This window comes from Pinus tabuliformis, chromosome X (genome assembly GCF_031772625.1).
Source record: "Pinus tabuliformis cultivar Carrire ecotype Pingquan chromosome X, CPIR1, whole genome shotgun sequence".
Lineage (NCBI taxonomy): Eukaryota > Viridiplantae > Streptophyta > Pinopsida > Pinales > Pinaceae > Pinus > Pinus tabuliformis.
In genome coordinates, this window is record NC_142308.1 from 973,833,777 (window position 1) to 973,856,992 (window position 23,216).

Here is a 23,216-nt window from a genome sequence, read left to right on the forward strand (position 1 = left end):
TAGGTTAAAAACATACCCACTTGTAGATCTTCTCTGATCCAAATCTCCAGCTCAGTTTACATCAACAAAGACACAAATATCCAACACTCTGTCCAACCCTGGTCTTCCTTGGTAGCACAAACCATAATCACTAGTGCCACGCAAATACCTGAAAACTCGCTTCACTGTTGTCCAGTTCTCCTTCCCTAGTTTTGACATAAACCTGCTCAATACTCCCACTGCATGTGCAATGTCTGATCTAGTACATACCATTGCATACATCAGGCTACCGACTGCACTTGCATATGGAACATAGGACATGTCCTCTTCCTCTTCTTGTGTCTTGGGACACTGTTCAACAGATAACCTCACACCTACAGGAATAGGAACTTTCACCAGTTTACTACCCTGCATATTAAACCTCTGCAGTATTGTCTCGACATACTTCCTATGGTTTAACTAGAGTTTCCTCTTTTCCTAGTCTCTTTTAATTTCCATGCCCAAAATATAGTTTGCATCACCAAGATCTTTCATGTCGAATTTGGAGGACAATTAGGTCTTCAAATCCTAGATAATTTCTTTGTCATTTCCAACCAACAAAATATCATCCACATACAATAACGGATAAATAACACAGTCACCAATTAATTTAAAATTCACACAATGATCTACTTTGCTTCTGGTGTAGCCAAGTCCCTGTATAAATGTATCAAATTTCTGATACCACATCCTTGGTGATTGTTTTAACCCATATAGAGACTTATTTAACTTGCATACCATTTCTTTCTTACCCTTCACCGCAGAACCTTCAGGTTGCTTCATGTAGATCTCCTCTTCCAAATCCCCGTGAAGAAATGTTGTCTTCACATCCATCTATTCTACCTCAAAATCAAAAGCAGCAACAACAGATAAAAGTAATCTAATAGAAGCTACCTTAGCAACAGGAGAAAAAATATCATCAAAATCAATTCCCAACACCTGGGAATAACCTTTTGCTACCAACCGAGCTTTGTATTTCTCCACCTTTCATTCTGCATTTGTCTTCTTTTTGAACACCCATTTGCTACCAATGGGTTTCTTCCAGCCGGCAACTCCACCAGATCCCAAGCCTCATTTTTGTGCAAAGATGCCATTTCATCAACCATGGCCTCTTTCTAGAGTTTTCCATCCTCTGAATCTACTACTTCCTTCACAGTTCTGGAATCATTATCAGTAACAAATAAAGCAAAATTTGAATAGAAAGCAGATGGAATATACCTTTCCGGCTACCTTCTTTCTCAAACTGATCTTCTCACACTCGAAGTTTGTGGCTCTTCATCTTCTGATTCCTCCTCTACTGTAGAGTATGATTCTTTCAAATTAATATCAAATTCCTATTTCTGAATTAAGTACAGAATGAAAATAAACAATTTTAATCTCAATCTAAATCAATCAAACTGAATTTCAATGCTCTTTGCTGAGACGGATGGAATATTTTTCACAAGAATTGATCATCCTCCTTCCAAATTGAGCACTGGATGAAGAGCAACCCATTGTACATGGACTAAATTTTTACATTGCTCTTTTAAATGAAAATAAATACATTATAAGCATCCATTTGATGATAAATTCTCAATGATGAACAAGGTGTCTTCTGAATATAATAATTCTCCTTATATCTAGATGACTTGCATACAATTATCAGTAACAAGACTGAATCCCCACATTGATTTGTTCCATTAAGGGAAAATAAGTACAACATATCTCCATGCACTTCAAACATTAGACTGCTTTAAAAAGTCAAAATAAATCGAGTCCTTTGCTCCGATGGAATGATAACAACATGCCACAAATTGCTATAAGCCAAACTTGGAGCAATAATCCCTTGCTTCATCTTGCATCACCTATAATCCCCACAAGAGCACTGTCCTCTGAAATCGCAAAAATGGTTGACATCATTCGCAACTATCTCTCATGCAACAATCTTGGAAATGAACTTGGTTGCCTAGTGGTAAACAATCAAAGATTCTTGATAACTTGAATCATTGTTCCCAAGGGGATGTGTTTGCTAGACTAAATGTAATTGCTAGGTTTTCACTATGGTAACAAAGAATTTTGTTTTTCTTGTCCTCCTTAGTGTTATCACTCAGAATTTCCCTAGAAGTTATTAGAAGAGGGCATAGTCTGAGGTAACCACAAACCAATATTTTAAGTATGGGTTCTAGCCCACCTATACTCAGAGAGGGCTCTCTCTTTATGATTTAACTTTATTTTTCTGGGATCTTAGGCTAGTTATTAAAGTTCTGTGAGGTTTTGGTTTCAAAATTGAGGTTGGGTGGTGGAATTCTTGGAACAGATGGATAGAGCAAGGTTCTCAAACCATTGGACTATGGAGTCAGTTAAAGGATATCTTGACTAGACTAGATCATTAAAGGGAATGTCTACAACACCAGCTAGCAAAGAAAAAGACAAATCTTCAGGCCAAATGGATGGAGGTGATTCTAACCAGGGTGAAATGGCACTTAAGAATCCTAATACCGAGATCAGAATGAGGAACTGGGGGTAATCATGAACAAAGGGAAATGAGGAATCCTTTGCTATAGATCAAAAGGTTACCTAAATTAAGGAGCAGTGAAGAATTCCTTAACTTAAGTATTTAGAGAAAACATTGATAAAGCATAATAGTCAAGACAGAGTGCATTAAAGTAATTTCTGAAATATCATTCCATGTTATAACTTTTAGAACTCAAAAGATACATAAAGGATTTATGGAAAACATAAGAAAAACAACAATTACACAAGATAGAATACTTATTTGATTTTCGCTTTACACAGGGATCCTGCAAAATATCGGATCTTTATTCCTTGGTCTAGCAAGCCAATCTAATCATTGATACAATAGAATTCTGAGTTTAAAAGAAGGAGTCTATAAAAACGTCTTTGAATCCACACTCTATACTTCAAAATGTGAAGTACTTATACAAAAAATAATTACAAAATATCTCATAACAATCTGAGATTTAATTTAGGGAATCTAAATATCTTCAAGCATGAAGATAGACACAGATGGAAAACTACTTCATGTTGTCCCTTTTATTGTGGTAGTGTTGGCTGATTGCAATTGAGTTGTAGTCCTTTAAGCTGGCTGATAGTTGTATCATTTCTACACTGGAATGTTCTTTGCTTTAACCTTTTACTGACACTCTTTAACTCTGTTACTCTATGACCCTGTTGATTTACCTTTTACCTATTTCATCTGGCTGCTTTCCGATTTACTATGGTAACTTTCTAATGTAAAAATTTTATAGTAAATCTGTCATTTTCTCCCACCATTCTGCCTCAGGTAATTTTACTTTTAACATTTTCCTGTAAATTTCTTTTGCTTCGGTATATTTTTCAAAATTGGGCTTGGTAATAAACAGATGTCTCACCTCATGTTCCAGGAAAAATAGGTTCTCCAATGTGTCATACAATACTTTACCTATTGGCAAGGCTGTGATAGCTTATGTGCTCGCCTGTTCCTTTGCCAATTTTCTTAATTTGTCAACGTAGTACAATTGGGCCATAAGTTTGTCATTGATGACCATAGGACTAGGAAGGCCTTTTTCCCTCAAAATTTGAAACTTAGCCATGAACTTGTCAATGGCTGTCTGCATGGTGTGGCACTTCTCTTCCAGGTTGAGCATGAGGTTTCTTTTGGAAAGAACCTTCTTAACTTCTAGGATGACTTCAGTTCTATCCTCTATGTCAAGTTCATTGAGCTCATACCTGTTCTTACTATTCAAAAAGTGGATGAGTCTATTTGCATCCTCAGGTTTGTCTCCCAGTTCTTCTTTTACCTTTGCAATAGCTTCAGTAGCTATTTTCACTAGTTCTGTCTGCTCAAATATTACTTGTATTGATGGCCAAATATCATTGATAGAGTCAATGATATTGGCCCAGAGCATCTCCTTAATCTTCCCTAGTGGTTTCTGCAGTGTCAAGTCTTTTTCTAGGACTTTGATTTTATCATCCATCCTTTTGGCCTTTTGTGTTTCTTCCCTTTGCTGAATTTGGGCAAGTTTATAGTCAGTCTCTAAACTTGCCACTTTCTCTTTTAATTTCTTTAGCTTTGTTGCCTGGATGGACATTTCCTCCATGGATTTTACCAATTCTGTTGTTTTCTCTGTTGATGAACTTGTTGCTGTAGTAGACTGATCTATGATTGGTAATGTTGTGGTAGGTGGAACTGTAGGGGCCAATGATGATGCTAATTTTGAAGGAACTGCAATAGAAACAGTGGGAATGGTAGTCCTAGAAGTGGTGGCCAGTTCACTTTGTTTGGACTGAATTAGTGTGTCCAACTCTTTCTCTGTTTACTTCAGCTAGTAATTTAGCTTTAGGACCAAGTCCATAAGCTCTTCATGTCCCTACTATGCTTCCAAGACTTCTTTTGTCTATTGATGATGTAATGGAGGGATTTTCAGTTGCTTCTTCAGTGCAGCTATATCATCATTCGTTTTCTTTATTAATTGTTTTGTAGCTTTTACATCTTTAGGATCATGTCCCAATTCTATGATTAAGTCCTCTAAGGACTTGATTTTGGTATCCTTGACCTGTGAGGAGGCCTTCTCTAACTAGAATTGTGCTAATATATTATTAAGCAAATTTTGTAATTGGTGGGATACAATAGCTTTCCCTATCAAGCTAGAGCATATCATCTCCCCTATCTGTTTGTGCAACTCAATCTAGTCAATATGATGGATATCCTTTGCCAGTACTTCAAAATATATCTTTTTGTAATTTGCAGCTATCTTTGGTTGTTGAACAGTGAGCTTCATGAATGTCACTTTAATTTTTCCCTCCTTGACATCAAAGGCTAACATGAGCCTGGTTTGATTTGTGGGAGCCATTTTCAAGTATTGTGCATAACTTTGGGCTTTTAGCCTCTCATTTCTAGCTTTGATTTCCTTGTATCTTTCTTTTATATCTATGTCCTTGTTTGATGGCATCCTGAAAGAGGATACTTCCACACTCTGTTGTCTTACCAACATTTGGGTTTTGGGGTTTGATGGCTCTTGCGTACTCCCTGATGGAGTGGTGGGTCTGCTCCTTTCACCCTCTATGTTGGTTACCCCAGTTGTTTCTTCTAAATATTCTTGTTCAGAAACAGGATTTGGTCTTTGCCTCTTGGCCTGGCCGGTCTCTGCATAGGCTCGTGAAGTGGTGGCCTCTTCCCTGTTTCATTTTAGGCCTTTCTCCTCATTCAAAGGAGTCTATAAGTTTGGAGGGGTATTCATGGTAGCTTTTGATCATTCTGTTTGATCTGGGACCTCTGATATGTCTGGTCCTTCTGATTCTTCTTGCCATTGTGAACCTTCTTGTTCCTGTGATCCCTCTTGTACCTGTGAATCTTCTTTTCCATGTGAATTTGCTTGACCCTGTGCTTCTTCTGGCACCTGCAGGAAAGAAATTTCATCAATCTATTTTCCAGGTCTATGAGTGCATTTTCAACATCTACTTTGATGTTGTCTTGGTCTACTAAGGTCCCTTCTACCCACTCTGATTGATTTGCAAAGGCCTCAATTTCAGGAATGGGGTGATGAATGAAAGGTCCAAACTTGACCTTTTAACTTTTCTTATTAATAAACTCCAAAGGGTCATATCTCCAGACAAAACTCCTTTGGAATTTCATGTTTTGTAAAATCATATTAGCTTCTCAACCTGCTTCCCTTGAATTACAAATAAAGGGGCCTAATTGGTCTTTGATCTTGAAGTTGGCTTTCTTCTTGGAAAAAACAAAATTGACTTCATCAGCATTGATTATCTGTCTATAATACTCCAAAGCAAATAACCTCATTGGGAGGTATTTGGGGAGTTTGTATGGAGGCAACATGCATCCATAGATCCTAATTTCAGTATGGTTTTGGTACAAGTACCAATCACCAACTTTGGACTGCTTTGATAGCTGCAGGATTCTTTTTATGTCTGCACTTATTCTTGGAGGAGGGCTTCCTATCAACATGGTCACAACTGGATACACAAATAGGTCTATGAAATCAGAGTATGAATATGGAGACTGGTGTTTGTGTATTAATGGAGTCCAAAAGATTACTGACCTAGGTTGACCTTTGGTGTCAAGTTTTTGAAGAGTAAATGGAAATTTGTCAGCTTGAAAATAAAGGAAGAGATGCTACAGAATAGAGGAATACTTGAACACTCTCTCATTACTCATTCTTAAAAATTGCTCATGCATCCTATCGGCTATGAATTTGGCATAATCATAGATGATAGTAGGAGGCTGTCCTGGAGTGAAAATTGACATGAATGCCAAGATAATTTCATCTATGTACTCACTGGTAGTATAACCTAAGACACTTGAAATCATAGCTACAATGTCATGACCAAAAGGGGAAAATATGGTAGCAACATATGGGGGAGGGTCGTTTGGGACATGTTTTTATTCCCTGATAAAGTTATGAAACATTTCAGCCAGCTTTGCAGTGGTAAGCTTAGGGAAAGTGGCTAGCAGATCTCCAATTGTCAGATGGGTTAGGTTTCATCCTGGCTGAAATTGGAGCATTTAATTTATGGATTCAGTAGTGATGGTAAGGAGTACAGTCTGGTTTGGGGATATCACTTCTCTTTGACTAGGAACATAGTTTGAATGGCAATAATGGATAATTTCAGGGAAAATATGCACTTCTGGGAATTGGTACTTGGGCAAATTGGATTCCCAAAGCCCAATTTGGTCTGCATGATTCAGGTATAGGTCTCTGTATCTGCAATATAGTTTCAATGGGGATTCTCGAACAGAGGTGTCCTTAATTTGGAAATCTTTATCGGCCAGAGGGAGATGGTCTAAATCTAGGTGAGGAGTGGAAATTGGTCTAACGTCCATAGCAATTGGGGCGGCCATTCTCAGTTCTTGTGGATTTGAGAATGGGGGACATAAATTACAGTTTCTTGAGGGTAATGGGGTTTTAGTGCAGAGTAGGTTGGGGTAGCTTCAAGTTCCTTTCAATTAATTTTTCTTTTAGTTTTAAGAAACTGAGTAATTTGTCCAGAATTTAGACAAGTTTTTTTTCAGCAGATTTTGGTCTAAATACCTAGAATTTTGAGGAAAATGGGTTCTGAACAGGTTGACTGGCAACTGCAAATGGTTGAAGATGTTCAGTGTTGGCTGGAAGGTGAACTGAATGTTCAATGGTGTCTTTAGGGTGGCGAGTGGACATAGATGGAAACTTCGACATTTGCAGGCACGTGCATGGTAGTTTCAGTTGAATTCATAATAAAAGAAATGATTTTGGGGTTTTGGCTTTATGTGTAAAGTCAACTTTTTGGCGGTAATGTGAATAGTGGCAGTTTGGCGTTTAGCGGAGGGGCGGTAAGCGGTTTCCATCGCACCGCTTTTGGGCGCTGGGTGGATTTGGGGGGAGGCCGCTCGATTCGATAGACTAAACGACATGTAGCACAGGGGCTCAGCCTAAAACCACTTTATCGAGTGGGTAACGTTTAGACGTCAGGCCTACCTGATATGGTTAATAGCCATCGGATCAAATGGGAGGCGATTGCACAGTGATCGGGTGTGGGAGTTGCACGGAGGGTAATGGAGGGGCCCAGATGATGTTTAAGCACAACAGGATTTAATTAAATGATGGATTAAGGCGGGGTTAGGGCGTCGGGGTCATTAACAGAAGGTTAACTTTTAATTAATCACAAATCAATTAATTACATGAGTCGTCAGGGTTTGGGGCAAAGTATAGTTTATATTTAAACTGGGCTAGGGATATTAAATTAAAGGGTTTTAATATAACTATATGGGAAAGGGTTTTTTCTTTGGGAATTAATATAGATATATATATATATATATATATATATATATATATATATATAAATGTTAGAAATTAATATGAGAATGGCGGAAATGAAATTGCACTAAGTATAATGAATTCTTTGTGTTTGTTTGCTTTTAGCATACATACATCATAACTTAGGCTAAAAAGTATTTTTGGGTTTTTTGAGAAAAGGGGTTTTTTCATGGGGGTGATCACTTTTCCTAGGAAAACAGGGTTTTATCCTTAGGAAAAGGGGTTTATTATGGAAAATGAGGGGAAGTGAAGGGGGGTAATGTTTATGAAGGGATTTTAGTACTTAAGATCTGTAATTCATTGGGTCGAGCGTTCGATCCCTCCAAAAGTTAGAGAAATGCTCTGAGCCCCTTTGACTTAAGATTTTGGGTACTTAAAACTTAATATGGGAAATTAGTTAAGTAAGGGGTGAAATGAATGGGGGAAATTAATCAATTGAATTTGTAACTTTTATGCATGCTAAATTTCCACCTTACATTTGGAATTTTCATGATGAGGATAATAAATATGCCTTTAAGTATAATCAAACATCATAATTTCTGCAACCTTTCTTCTACTTACCCATCTACTCATCCTACCATTTTTACTTCTCTTTATAAGGGTGCACTTAAGCTTGCAAACCCTTATAAACATTTCTCTTCTCTTTACAATGATAATCTATCTAAATCTGACCTTATTACATCCAAGGGCTCAGATTAAACAGTTGAGCTCCTTTTATTCACTCTACCTAATCTAATAATCTGCCAAGTTTACACTGTTTGGTCAGATTTTTATTCTCTAACCATCAACATGAAACTGAAAACATGAAATAGTCAAGTTTAAACATTTTGACTATCATGGATTGTGGCATAAGAAACAAACTGCACACAATCATTATTGAGCATAAAGTAACTAGGAGTGGCATTTTGACTTGCTCACTTTCATGGTATTTTTTATTTTCTTGGGGTTCATATTTTTCATCTTTTTTATTTTACCTTTTTTATTGTTTTTGTCCTTTGATTATTCGTTTAGGACATACCCTCTTTACATTTTTAAATTTTTTGAATATGGAAAACATTTTCACAAGCAAAGGTATGTACATATTACAGGTTTCAATCTCAGCCATTCAAAATTATGACTCTTATTGGTATAGGAACCTAACACCTAGTATCATTCAACACAAACCTTTTATCTGGAACATACACTGCTTCTTTCATCTCCCAAGTTAGTCTCCCCAACTCTAAAGATTTTCTGCATTTGTTGGTGTGATGTGTCTCCTTCAAGGAAAGCATGCACTTATTTATTGATATCAATACAACTACAACCAGGTGTCTTGTTTATGCCTCTGTTTCTCAACATTTTTCGTACCTTTTCAATGTCACCCCACCTACCAAGTGTAGCATACATATTTGACAAAAGGACATAAGGTGTTGTGTTTTCAGGGTCCAATTCAAAAATATGTTCTGCCACTCTTTTAGATAGATGTAAGTTGTTATGTATTCTACAAGCACTCAGCAAACAAATCCACACAACAGCATCTGGTTTTATTGGCATCCCAATGATTAAGTCTTCTGCTTCATCAAGACGCCCAACACGACCGAGAAGGTCAACCATGCATACATAGTGTTCAATTGCAGGTGCGATGTGATAATGTTCTCTCATGCAATTGAAGTGAAAATATCCCTCATCTACCAAACCTGCATGGCTGCACGCAAACAAAACACTAACTAAGGTGATATGATCTGGGGTCATGTCAGATTGTTTCATTTGCTCAAAAGTTCAAGGGCCTCCTTCCCATGGCCATTCATGGCATATCCTCCAATCATTGCATTCCATGAGAAGACAAGTCGAGGATGCAATTTGTCAAATAGTTCCCTTTCCTTTTCTATGCTCCCACATTGTGCATACATGTCTACAAGGGCAGTCATCACAAAGACATCATATTGACATCCACTTCTAATTGTTTTTTCACAGATCTCTATTCCCTGCTCCAAAGCAGCGAATTTGGCACAAGCCGGAAGAATACTTGCATACATTTTTGAGTTTTGCCTTGCACCTGCTAATTCCAATTGTCGAAAAAGCTTCAGGGCCTTCTCACCATGACCATTCTTTGTGAATCCTTCAATTATCACATTCCATGAAACCAAGTTTGGTTGAGGCATTTCCTGAAAGAGTTCTAGAGCCTCATTGACAAACCCATTTTGGGCATATCCCGCAATCATTGGATTCCATGAAACCACATCCCTCTAAGGCATTTCATTAAAAAGTCTCAGGGCCTCATCAACAAACCCCTTCTGTGCAAATCCAGTAATCATCGCATTCCATGAAGCCACATTCGATTCAGGCATTTCCTTGAAGAGCTCGAAGGCCTTCCCAAAAAAATTGTTCTGTGCAAGTCTTGCAATCATTGCATTCCATGAGATGGCATCTCGTTGAGGCATTTCCCTGAAAAGATCCAAAGCATCATCAACAAGCCCAGCCTATGTGGATCCTGCAATTATCGCAATCCAAGAGACAATATCTCGTTGATGCATTTTGTCAAACAATTCGTGTGCCTTCTCCATTTGTCCACATTTTCCATACATCTCTATAAGGGCATTAGCAATGGAAAGATCAGACTCAAATCCACTTCTTATAATTTCCTGATGGATTTTTATGCCCTGTTCTAGTGATACCAAGTTCGAACACATTGAAAGAACGCCTGAAAAAAAAAAGGGATCAGGTTGGTAGCCTGTTCGTCGCATTCTGTGAAACAATGCCAATGCCTCTTCAGCAGGACCATGACTTGCATAAGCTGCAATCATGATTGTCCATGAGCACACATCTCTTTCAATCATTTGGTCAAAAACACTGCGAGCGTCCACAAGACTTCCACACTTGACATACACGTTCAATAATGTGTTGTGAGAAAGTATGTCTCCCAAGAATCCACTCTCTTCCATGTGACAATGGACTTGTTTGGCATCTGATAAGGATTTCTTTCGAATGCAGCCCTGCAAGAGACAGACATATGCAGAAGACTGTAGGGTTATGCCCTTATTGTGCAAAATATTGAGCGTCACCTTCAAACGACCATGTTTAGAGAGTGTTTTGACATTGACAGCAAAGGTGTGGATTACATTGTGATTACATTTTATAGTATGTGAAAATTTCTTAAGGATCGTGTTAATACTCTTCGTTTTTCGGGGATTCGCGTATTCAATTTCCTTTATTCGGAGTTGGGTTCTACTGATTCTACTCATTTAATTGCAGAAACCACAAATTTGCTCCCTGTTGCCTGCTGCTAACCATGGAATGCAGTCTTGGAGTCATAGTGCACCAGTCCAAAAAAGAAAGAAAAAAATTGGTACAAAATTCTAGTAGGGTTCACGGATTTGAAGACAAAGTTTTGCTCAAATATGTTTGAGAGAAGAGCACCTGTAAAAGGGTTATTGTTTCTGAAGGGAACATGTTGAACTGGTTAGTAGTTTTGAATCCAAATTTTTTATTCAATCGGATTGTTTATGATTCATGGAAATAACCATTGGTGTTAAACAAGGTTGTACAATGTTCCCTACCTTGTTTGGGATTTATATTGATGAGTGGGAGGCATTCCTATATGAGCATATTTACGATATCGATGACTGCCTTTTTCATCAGGGGTTGATATCTATTCTACTTTTTGCTGACGACATGATCCTCCTCTTCTCATCCTCAGAAGGATTACAGAAGCAGTTGGATGCCTTATTTCTATTTTGTGATCTTCGACAGTTGACGGTCAACCTAGGTAAACCAAGGTAATGATCTTCAATGGGGTGAAGAAAACTTCAAACATTTACTTCGTATTTAGAGGGAGGAGGTTGAGATCACCAACCAGTATACTTACTTGGGGGTGCAATTCTTTGTCCTCGCTTCAGTTTGCGACCAGCGCTTCAGCCTCAGATCAACAAAGGATATGGATCCTTAGCCCGTCTTAGGAGACGGTGCTTTCAACATCACTTCGAGGACATCTCATCTAGGTTGAGCCTCATGGACACCTTGATCCATCCCACTGTTCTGTATGGCTCAGAGATTTGGGGACCATCTTTACATTAGTCAAATTGGGATTCAGCTGAGAGAGTCTAGATTCTTCTTCTCCACCGCATCATTAGATGCAAACAGACAGTACCTCAACACATCATCCTTGCAAAGTTTGGAGCTCATCCTTTTCGGCTTGAGACGGTCTTCAAATTGGTTTCATTTTTGCATCATGTCCAAAGCTTTGCAAACTCGATAAAGAGTAAGGACCAATATCCTTACTTGGCATATTGCTCTTCTAAGACTATTGTTCATTCTACTCCCTTGGGCCAAGCCAGATGTTGGTTCACAGGAGTTTCAGATCTCTTAGAGTCAGTGGGCATTCAATTGGATTGTCTCCCTCCTTTCTGATATTCCTTAGATGCACCTAGTCACCTTTTACCTACTACACAGGAGCTTAACAAGATCATCAGGGAGGACATCTATAGGCAGTTTTTCCAGGTCACCTCGGTCAATCCTCTAGGAGAGTTGCACCCAAAGATGAACTTCTACACTAAGCACTTCTTGGAGTTGAGAGATGGGCTCATTGTTCAACCCCAATGTACGCTTCGCCGCTCGATGCATGCTCTTCACATTCCTCTAAGCTAGTTCAGAGTAGGTTCTCATAGACTTCGGGTAGAGATGGACCACCAAATTGATAGACCAAACAAAATCTTCTAGGCATGTCATTTTCAGGAAGTGGAGATCGAGGTGCACTTCATTTTTGGATGCCCTATCTACTACGAGATCAAAGGAAGGCTCCTTGTTTAGAGATTCTTAGACCCTCGTCGACTTTTTCAGGTATCTCGATCAGAGATGTTTGGCCCTATATATGCAAGAGGCTTTCAAGGTCTGAGTGCATATTCTTCAACCTCCCATTAGACTGGACCCCACACAGAGGATCACGACATTTTTCAGGGTACTACCTTCAAACAAGGGCACCAAGATACCGATGGATACAAGTACACAACTAGATTCTAGATCAGTGAATATTCATTGGACCTCACCCTACCACACAAGATCTCAGCAAAATATACGTCATAGATCCATTCCTGGGAGATGGACTAGGTCCTCCAGACCTCAACAACGAGCAAACTCCGCACGACAACGATTTAGTGGACAAGCCACACTTTCCACCAATGCTTCATTGGGCCAACAAACTTTGTCGACTTTCTTCAGTGTTCTTCATTCAACCTTGGATGTTAGGAAAGATGGGTTTGATCCTTAGACTTATTAGCCCTTGGATCTTCTTTTCAAGAGACAAATATTAGTTACTTCATGCATTGTATCTATAGTTTTGGTTCTCTAGTTTTGTATAGACATCATTGTACTCAACAATCCTTTTGACCTACTTTATGGTCAATAATTAGACATAAATATAATTATTTTATTAGATATCATTTTGGGATTCAACTGCGTTAAGTAAGTCATTCACGTATGACCATTTTCATGAGAGGTAGTCGTAAATGACTAATTTCTCATGATTTTTGAATAGTTCACTTAGCACTCATTGCATCGGGTGATGCTCACAGGGGTGAAGAAGTGGGATTGAAACTAGTGAAATGAATCACATAGCATAATTATTTTATTTTATCTTTATGACAAACCCTTCAATCTTGAATCGAAGAGGGATTGAACATTTTATGTTGACAATCCTTTCAATCTTAGATTGAAGAGGGATTGAACATTTTGTATTTCATTGAATGCAATGAACTCCCCATGGACCATACCAGAAGGAAAGAAGAGTATGTGTATCCAAAGAAACTGTTCAGCCCATCAAAAGTTGGACAAATACAATCTCACCCAATTGTGGATGATTGTATGTTCGAATTTAATTTTATACCCAACTGGTTGTGAAAGTCCATAGGGAATAAACAATAATGTAAATTACTCCTTCTGTGTGCATTTACGAACTAGCTAAGCAACCCTCGGCTTGTTAGGAATGCTATAAAGATTACCCAACCGCAATTTCTTTACAATTTGACTAGGAATAGTTATATTCTTTTAAAAGTCAATGTTTATAGGTGGAGATTGATAAAGATTATTGAATACTATCCAACAATAAGTAAATTAGTGGTGTGGTGATATGCTTTGGCAAAGGTCAATGATGGAGGCATTGATGGTGTTGTAGCTTATATTGTGATTTAAGCCTTATTTATCAGTTTTATCACAATATGTGGCCTAAAATCACTGCGAGGGTTCAACCTCAATGAGGCTCCTTTATACTCTTTACCCCCGCAAAGTCTAAAAGTAATGAAGTATTTTGTTCGTTGTAATATATCAAAATCACAAAAAAGAAATTATTAAAGAATCGGCCCTTGATTCGGCCAAGGTTGTGATGCGATCAAATCACAATCACAAATCGCAGTGGGGCAGTAGTATGAAGTATCACTCGGGTTCTGCCGATTGCGATTTGTGATAAGGTCCAGAACTGAAAATATATGTATTGCAATTAATAACTCTGGCAAGTCCGTAGAACGTCTTATGTATATGTGTTGGTTCATTCCGCCGATTACGATTTGCGATGGGGATTCTGGACCCGATATTATATATGCCATGTTTTATACTTCCAGCGGGTCTGCCATATCACAGATTGTTAAGGTTTCGGTTAATACACCAATTGAAAGCGCCGATTGCGATTTGCGATGGGTTTCGGACTTGATGAATTATTAAATACAAATTTATGTCTAATTGATTCTGTAAGGGAGTCAGAAGACTGTTGAAAAGGTGGAACCAATGGGTTTTAAATAAAGTTAAATCTTTTTTGAGTTCCACATTAACCGAAGGTTTGCATCGATTTCGCTGTGTAAAGGGAAAAATCAATGTTAGAGATGAATCCAAAGAAAAGGTGATTGGTTGGGTTTCTTTGTGTTTCCACCAATCAAAACACTCTCGACATATATGTGGACCCCTTCCAAAGCTTTTGGCGCAGTTTTACATATGTTCTGAGTTTCAATATTTTATATGTAATAAAGTTGAATAATTTCAAATAGGAAATAGTTTTATAACTGTTATAAAGCGGTTTATTAGCTGTTTCGAGAAATCAATTTCCAAAACTGATTTGATAGTTAATTAGAGAGGGAAGAGATAAAATCCTGAAAAGGGAATTGTAATGGGTTCGGAATTTTCGGAGAACCTGAAGACTAGGCCACTGTATTCCTGATATAACTGTTGATTAATGAAAGAATCAGAAGTTTCCATGTATTGCTAGGTATGATTTTGTGACTTCTTTGTTATGTGTCATCTTATGTTTTCTTCCTTCAAGTATGGTAATGAAGTTGCAGGTCTTTGTTTGCTTATGCAGATAAAGTTAAAGTTCCTTAAAAGAGCGCTCCTATACTTGAAGTTTTCACCTTCCTTTCTAAGTTATAGATAGTAGTTTCTATGTAAGGCAGCATATTATCTTTAACTTCTCCAAGTGTCATAGATAGTAGATCCTGTGTTAAACAACATATTTTCTATGACTCAGTTCTCACCTTCATAATTCTTCTAAGTTACAAATAGTAGTTTCTGTGTAAGGCAGCATATTATCTTTAACTTTTCCAAGTGTCACAGATAGTAGATCCTGTGTTAAACAACATATTGTCTCTGACTTCTTCAAGCTTTCTTCATTTATCATTCATATTCAACTATCAAATGGCATTTTGATATTTCCTTGTCACTTAAGTATTGAGAGTTAAAAACCAAGTCTCCCAGGTCCTTCATTTGAGAACACAACATATAATTAAGTGAGAAATAAGTGATAGTAATTACAAACATTAACTTCTTCACCACAATTTCTCTACAACTAGGAAATTGGTTTCTTAAGGTACAACATTAATTGGCGTCACTGCTGGGGAGAGAATACAAGAAGAATTTTCCCTAGGTTTTTAAGATTTTCCTCTGGTTGTTCAGTGAGGAGGAAATACTTGGCTGTTTTGAATAAAAGCAATAAAAGGCAACTCCATAATAGCAAGAACCACAGCCTGCAAAACAATTGAATAAGAACACTTTTCCCTAGGTTTATTAAGTTTGAAGCTGATTCTTGAGAGTGACAAGTTTCAGCAGTTGGTTGTACATTCACACCTGTGATTTTCACTTACAACATTAATTGGCGACTCCACTGCACTTTGAAATTTTCTTTTCTGGGTTTTAATGGCTCTCCCTGCATTCTTAGTCCATAAATTTGATCCATTTGATTTTACTGGGATCACCGGCTATCCTCATGATATGCCTACATTTTATGCATGGAATGAGTATCTTCCAAAATTCAGTAGAAAGGAATATGAAGATCCAGCTCAGCACCTCCAAGAGTTTCATGAATGCATGGAGCAGCAGGGCATCATTCATGAAGATGTTAAGATGAAGCTATTTATGTTTTCTTTGGACCAAGAAGCTAGGGTTTGGTTCAGGTCTATGCCTCATTCAAGCATTTCATCTTTGAAAGATTTCCATTCAATATTCAATTCTTTTTGTGGAACTTATTATGCACACAAGTTTGTTTTTAAAGGTTGTGAATATTATGATTCTAAAGAAACTTTAAAAGCTCAAGATAATCCTGTTGAGGAAACTAATGATCTTGTTGATAATATATCAAGCATTCAGAGAGGTTATAGTCAGATTAATTATGAGCAAGTCTCTGAAAGCAAAGAACTATCATTTTCTCAAAATGATGCGGAGAAGTTTATAAAACATTTTTCTTCAATAATCTCCCAAGCAGAGAATTGGTTGACTCTGTTCCAAGCAAATCAAGAGAGTATTCAGATGGAGGAAAGTTCAAACATGCATCAAGAATTTCTGCTCAACAGTCGAGAAGAGGGAGAAATAATTAAGTTGCAAATAAATCCCCAGAGATCTTATTTTGTTAAATTTGATGGTCCTCCTATCTATAATGAAAATGGTTTAAATGGGGAACAGGATGAAGCTTTTCAAGTTCACCATTTGGGTGTTGAACATAGAGGAAGAAACCAGCAAGTGGGATATGTTGGACAACAATATATTGAGCCATTTATCATAGCAAAAGAGGCTATCTTATGTAAAAAGAAAGCTGATAAAGAGATTGTATATCATTGCATTGAAGAACACAATGATGCCCATGGATCAGAGGTAAACAATCTATTTGAAGTTGACCATATGTCATATAGTGATGTGAAAAAATTTCTTTTTCTTCCTGAGGTTATAATTACAAATTATTTTCAATCAAAGCTTAGAGATGAAAAGTGGAGACATAAAAGTGACATAGATCATTTTCTTAAAGATGTTGTTGATTGTTCTGTTGAGCATATTATCCCAACAGAAGGTTTATTTGAGCAAGAACCTTCACACATAGAGAATTTCTTTTTTGGAGCTGATCAGGACCATATTTTTTCTTATACTTTTGAAGATCCTGTGGAAGATTACATGGAGGAATTTATCAGCAGTCTACACATACTACTTTGTGGATATATTCCTAACTTTTTTTGTGAGCTGCCCTTATGCATAGTTTATTTTCAGTTAAGGATGAATTGTATTTTCAAGATTCACTAGCAGAATGGTTCTAGATCAGGCACTCAAATGCTAACCTGGTACCATTGGAAGATTGACTTCACCTGATGGAGATCAGTCATGCACATAGGTAGGAACCTGTACATAAATAAGCTCAGGTGTTGAGCATTTGGTTTTCAGTTGTAGTTCTTTAGTTTAATTTTAGCGGATAAATAAGGATGACTGTCCCAGTTGGAAACTGGTTTGCAGAGGTTTCAGACTTCAAGAATGTCAGGTTTCAGTTTGTCAAATTTCAGGGTTTTCACAGTTTTGGACTCCATGCCCAATTAAGGCTACTGATCTACGATTCTCAATATTTTGCTATCAAAGCACAAGCATCCTATCACTGCAGATATCGGCGTGGGTTCACTGTACAAAATTTTCACACAGTTAAGTTTGGCAAAGCAATGTATGACTCCATGCCCAAGGAAAAGGCACTAATCTGCGGTTCTTAGTGCTTCTGTGGCAAAAGCACTATCCCCAGGTGGAGCCAGATGTTGTAGCTTATATTGTGATTTAAGCCTTATTTATCAGTTTTATCACAACGTGTGGCCTAAAATCACTGCGGGGGTTAAACCTCAATGAGGCTCCTTTATATTCTTTACCCCCGCAAAGTCTAAAAGTAATGAAGTATTTTGTTTGTTGTAATATATCGAAATTGCAAAAAAGAAATTGTTAAAGAATTGGCCCCTGGTTCAGCCAAGGTTGTGATGTGATCAAATTGCAATCGCAAATCGCAGTGGGGCAGTAGTATGAAGTATCACCCGAGTTCCGCCAATTGCGATTTGCGATAAGGTCTGAAACTAAAAATATATGTATTGTGTTTAATAACTCCGGCGGGTCCATAGAACGCCTTATGTATATGTGTTGGTTCATTCCACCAATTGCGATTTGCGATGGGGATTCCAGACCCAATATTATATATGCCATGTTTTATACTTCCGGCGGGTCCGCCATATTGCAGATTGTTAAGGTTTGGGTTAATACACCAATTGAAAGCATCGATTGCAATTTGTGATGGGTTTTGGACCCGATGAATTATTAAATATAGATTTATGTCTAATTGAGTCCGTAAGGGAGTCAAAAGACCGTTGAAAAGGTGGAACCAATGGGTTTTAAATAGAGTTAATTATTTTTTGAGTTTCGCGGTAACCGAAGGTTTGCGTCGATTTCGCTGTGTAAAGGGAAAAATCAATGTTAGAGACAAATCCAAAGAAAAGGTGATTGGTTGGGTTTCTTTGTGTTTTAGCCAAGCAGAACACTCTTGACATATATGTGGACCCCTTCCAAAGCTTTTGGCGCATTTTTACATATGTTCTGAGTTTCAATATTTTATATGTAATAAAGTTGAATAATTTCAAATAGGAAATAGTTTTATAACTGTTATAAAGCAGTTTATTAGCTGTTTTGAGAAATCAGTTTCCAAAACTAATTTGATAGTTAATCAAAGAGGGAAGAGATAAAAGACCGAAAAGGGAATTGTAATGGGTTCGGAATTTTGGGAGAACCCGGAGACTAGGCCACTGTATTCCTGATATAACTGTTGATTAATGAAAGAATCATAAGTTTCCATGTATTGCTGGGTATGATTTTGTGACTTCTCTGTTATGTATCATCTTATGTTTTCTTCCTTCAAGTATGGTAATGAAGCTGCAGGTCTTTATTTGCTTATGTAGATAAAGTTAAAGTTCCTTAAAAGAGTGCTCCTATACTTGAAGTTTTCACCTTCCTTTCTAAGATATAGATAGTAGTTTCTGTGTAAGGTAGCATATTATCTTTAACTTCTCAAAGTGTCATAGATAGAAGATCCTGTGTTAAACAACATATTGTCTATGACTCAGTTCTCACCTTCAAAATTCTTCTAAATTATAGATAGTAGTTTCCGTGTAAGGCAGAATATTATCATTAACTTTGCCAAGTGTCATAGATAGTAGATCCTGTGTTAAACAACATATTGTCTCTTACTTCTTCAAGCTTTCTTCATTTATCATTCATATTTAGCTATCAAATGGCATTCTGATATTTCCTTGTCAACATATAATTAAGTGAAAAATAAGTGACAGTAATTACAAACATTAATGTCTTAAGCACAATTTCTCTACAGCCAGGAAATTGGTTTCTTAAGGTACAACAGTTGGCTTATTCAAAGAGGGAGGAGGTATTTCTCAAATATATCTTATGTTCTAGGGACAAACTTATCAACAAATGGAATATGGTTCGAGTCCTCGATTCAAATTAAGAAGTCAAGATTAGCTAGAGGAAATGTAAAGAATCGGGACATCTTACTATATCTAAACCATAGGAGACAAGGTGATTCCAAGAGAGGAAAAGCTTATAAAACAAACATTAGAAGATCTAGATAAACACTCAACTGAGGTTCCAACGGAGGAGGATGTGACAAATAATTAATTTGATCAAGTAGACAAGGTATGGTATAAAGGCATCAATGATTTCAAGATTGTACCTAATATTAAAGTTTTAAAGGAAGTCAGACGTTGGCATGGAGAAAGTTACTATCACATGTTCGATCACAAATTATCCATGTAGAGGTGGAGGACAGAAGTTTCTAGAGATAGATGTATAAAATGAGGTTTCAAGCTCAGGTTTTGAGGAAGGTTGTGGTATAAGATTGTGTTGGGGATTAAGAGCTTTGTCATAAGAAGCACAACCTAGAGGTGTACATGAAATGTGGGGGTGGGAGTGGGTGGGTGGTGAGTTGAGGGGGGGAACCTTGAAAAATAAGTGGTTCTAAGAAGTAAACATAAAAGAAAGTGCATTAGAGAAAAAAAAGAGAAGGTAAGGTAGGTCATGGGTGAGCATGTGGGTATGAAGAAGTTCTCGAAAGACGTGTATAGAATGAGGTTTTGAGCTCAGGTTTTGAGGAAGGTTGTGGTACAGGATTGTGTTGGGGATTAAGAGCTTTGTCATAAGAAGCACAACCTAGAGGTGTACATGAAATGTGGGGGTGGGAGCGGGGTGAGGGCGGGAGCGGGATGAGGAGGGGAGCCTTGAAAAATAAGGGGTTCTAAGAAGTAAACATAAAAGGAAGTGCATTAGAGCAAAAAATGAGAAGCTAAGGTAGGTCATGGGTGAGCATGTGGGTATGGAGAAGACTACCTCTATAATGAAGAAAGTCCTAACAGAGAACTTTATTAAGAAATCATTGTTGTTATATTCTCTACATTCATGGATGGAGAAGGTATGGTTAGGGTTTTATGGTGTACCTTGAAGTTTCATATCCTAATTTATGGTTGGTTTGCCTTGGAGTTTCAATCTGACGTTAATGTCAAAAAAGTATTAGCAGGAAAATGGTGTTGGTGTACAACATTACTACATTTGGAGAAGTGAATGCCAGGTTTTAATTCCAAAAGGAAAAAAGGTTTGCTCAACTAATATGGGTGAAACTTCTAGGTCTTTCCATGGAACTTTGGAACAAGGAATCTTTAAAGGCAATGAGAGATGGTCTAAGGCAAGTTCATAGATACAACAGTGAATTTATAGTCGAAAATTGATAAGAAAGTTGTTAATATTGGTGGAATTGGACCTTCGAGAGGGTCTTCTAGAGGAAATCAAGATAGGATGAGGTAATTGGAAGTTTATGCAATCATTGGACTATTGGAAATTTTCATTTATATTCCTGAATTGTCATGTCACTGGACATGTTTGGAAATATTATCCAAGATCAATTAGAATGTGGGTTTAGAGGCAAGTAGAAAGAGCTCCAATAGATATTTTGAAAGGTGAAGGGCCCATTGTTATATAAGTTGAAGCCAAAGGTGGTATGCAATTCATCTAAGAGGTAGGTAGCATAGAAAAGGATAAAGCAAAGGGAGAATTTGTAGCTAAAGAATGATTTTTGGAGGATGAAAGAAAGGTCCCATTGTCAAAGAACGGTGAGGTGACACTAATGTCTAATAAAGTAGGTCCATTGTTTGATTCTACCAAAGAGGCAAAGGAAAATAATAAGTATAATATTCTTCCTTCCATCCTTGAGAAACTTGGGTTACATGAGAAAAAAATCAATGCTTCACCCAGAAGATTTCTTATTGCAGTAGCTATCTCGTCATCTAAAATTAAGGTTTAATTTGTCTTTTTCTTGAACATTATTAGTGACAAATAATCTTTAAAAACCCTCCTCATATGGCACACACTTCCATAATTTCACATAGGTAACCAACGAACCAATAGATTATGATCACAACACATATTTATAGTTATTGATTGAATTACAATTCAATAGATGCTTAACGTTAAGACTCATTTGACACTAGGATACTCTGATGAAGGATTGTGTACACATTTTAGGAGAAAGAGACCAAGTGAACTACAGAGTGGAGGCAACAACAAATCAAGGGAGTATTTGGTGAAAAGGCAAGTAGATGGTCAAATAAGGAGAGGTTTTGTTCATTAAAATAATTTTTGGAGGTGGCTCAAGCCTAGATTTTCAATCCCTTCTACACACAACCGAGAGAGGACAAAATGAATTTGGGGTTTTCTATTTGCTTGGGTTCTCTAGCATGGACGGAACATGCCATTATACTTTCACTCCCAACATGTGGACTTCCTAAGAAGTTTGATCGGTAAACTACCACGTATTCCACTAGACAGTTTGTCACAACAAACCTAATATAATATATTAAAATCCAAAATCTATACTATGAGGGTTAACTTTCCTTATATTTATGGATTTATTAATGCATACGATATATAAATGATAAAAATAGAAAAAAGATAAAACAATCACTCACAAACTGCAATAACACCAAGATATGACCTAGTAAACCCTTTCCCGAGAAAACCAAGCTCGAAGGTGAGGCTACTATGCTCTCTCTTTCTCTAAATAATAATGCAAATAAAAATTAGCTATACCTGTGTCCAATGAACTACTACAAAAAACAATCCATCTCCCTATCCACTCTCAACTACTCTTCTTTACTATGGAACAAAATGCACTAGAATAGAATCGAACACCTTTTCCTCCTAGTACCCAATTTATAACACAACTCGATGACCAACTAGGGGTTAAATTTGGCACATTCAATCCTTGAAATATGTTAAAACTCAACTCTCCTAGAGTCTTATCAATAGGTCCCACGTGGCTAACCCCTTTTCCATAAGTAAAGGGTGATGATGTGGGATCCTCTCAAATTATGTTGGTCAAACATGATAAGTCAACTTCTGTGAGGCATAACTTTTGCATCTAAAATCTAATTGACATTATTCTTGCACACTTGGAAAGATATTTGAGTGTATAATAGTGCCAAGGGGTGTGGTATATATATATATATATATATATATATATATATATATATATATATATATATATATATATATGGCACCACTAAGGCTTGACTTAGGCTTGACTTTTGAGACTACTTTGCCTTGGAAAGTGTGAAAATGTGGTTGATTGTGAGAATGCTATATATGAGAGATACATCACCATCTTTTTGTCAACTTTCCTTTGAGGACTAAGAGTGATGAGAAGTTGGAGTTGAAACTATCCTATTCAAAACAATCTAGAATAATAGGTGATAAATCCAATTCCACTAGGAGGATCTACTCTTTCGAGATGGCCCAATTGCTACAGCAATAGTGCCACCAATATCCCACAAATATTGTTGAAAATTTCCCCTAGAGGGCTTGTCGAACACTTAAATTTTTGTCCTCTTAATGGTAGTTAAGGTTGAGATGAGAATCTCCCCTTTCAGATGATCGTTTGTAGTTAAAGCGATAATTGTAAGAACTATGTAATAACCAAAATGTAGCTACAAGTTAGTCTATTAAGCATAAACTATAAGCTAAAGCTATAAAAAAAGGCATAGAAGAATCAATCCAATACACAGGTATTTTGCTTAAGGGTTTCCCCTCCTATTGTGTTAGGGATTGATTATG

General features: G+C 37.2%; 1 pseudogene; it reads right to left on the reverse strand.

Moving 5' to 3' along the window:
* LOC149142978 (pentatricopeptide repeat-containing protein At2g13600-like) overlaps nucleotides 1–23,216 on the reverse strand; it is a 101,767-nt pseudogene that overhangs the window by 74,608 nt on the left and 3,943 nt on the right.